The sequence below is a fragment of the Sorex fumeus genome, unplaced genomic scaffold (genome assembly GCF_029834395.1).
Source record: "Sorex fumeus unplaced genomic scaffold, SorFum_2.1 ptg000134l, whole genome shotgun sequence".
NCBI lineage: Eukaryota > Metazoa > Chordata > Mammalia > Eulipotyphla > Soricidae > Sorex > Sorex fumeus.
In genome coordinates this window covers 899,523-900,715 of record NW_026606191.1, presented here as the reverse complement: position 1 = coordinate 900,715, position 1,193 = coordinate 899,523, and positions in this window count along the sequence as shown.

Here is a 1,193-nt window from a genome sequence, read left to right as displayed (position 1 = left end):
TTAGGAAAGGCACTTGTTTGGCACCAGGAAGAAAACTTTGTTTCCATCCCAGCACCCCACATGCCCCCACGAGTCGCAGTAGCAGGAATTCCTGAGCAATGCTGGTGTGACCCTCTCCCCACCAAGTAAATAGAACAAGATAACAAAAAAACTCATTGATCATGGAGAGGAATCTGATTCAGGTGAGATGTTTTCAAAGGTCTTCTGTCTCGGCTGTGTGGGAATGCATCATTGCCTTCGCACGTGTATCCCGGGTGCCAAACTGAGCTAGAACTAAGCCCAGTCTCAGCCCCCTTTTATTTTCATTCTAAACTGCTGCTTCAATTTTCTGTAGAGGGAGTTATTTCCACTTACTGTGTCTGTTCTTGGAGTTGGAAAAAAATTACACAGCTATGTGACCTGTCGTCGGTCTATTTTGCTTGTCCATCTTGCTGAAACGTTATGTTGTTGCCTGGATAATCCATCCATGTGTCAGAATTGCAAGCAAGTTGGGTAAATGATAGAAACCAAGCTGCAGGTCTAGAATTTTTTTGATGATAAGACTATCAGGCACAGCAAAGTCATTGGAATCCTTCTCTGCTGTTCTTCGGGTAGCAACCAGCCCAGGTATAATTCTTCTGGTCATGCACACTGTGAAAAAATCTCGAGTGAGCTGTTATGCCCTCAGCCCCATGAGGATGCCAAGACAGGTGGGAAGTCTTCTGTGGGTTACCAGTAGGAAGTAAGCGCCCACCCTGCAACGAAGCTCTCCCCTGGGCCAAGCTACTCAGAGACTGTTCTGCTCAGTCCATGGTTCAAGACTGCCCCAGGTGAGAATCCCCTGGACTGTGGGAGAGGAGCACTGTTTATAGTGAGTACAGATATGTACCCCACAAGATCTGAATGCTGGAATCGAACCCAGGTTACCCAAGTGATTGAAAGCACTCGCAGTTTTTGGCTCTCCATACAGCCCCAACATCATGCCGAAGTGCTTCCTGAGTGCAGAACCAGGAGAACCTCTTCATATTGCTGGATTTGTGGCCTCCAAACCATGAACAAACCAAATAAAACCACAACAGCCTCAATCCCTTCTTGGAGGATCCCCTTACCCCAACGAGGGGTTTCTGAGATGTATCTTGCTGTATCCATGCTGCCTCTTCCTTGTAGTAGAGGTTTGGGCTCCCTCAGAATGTGGGGTGCTGGAGTGTGGGTTG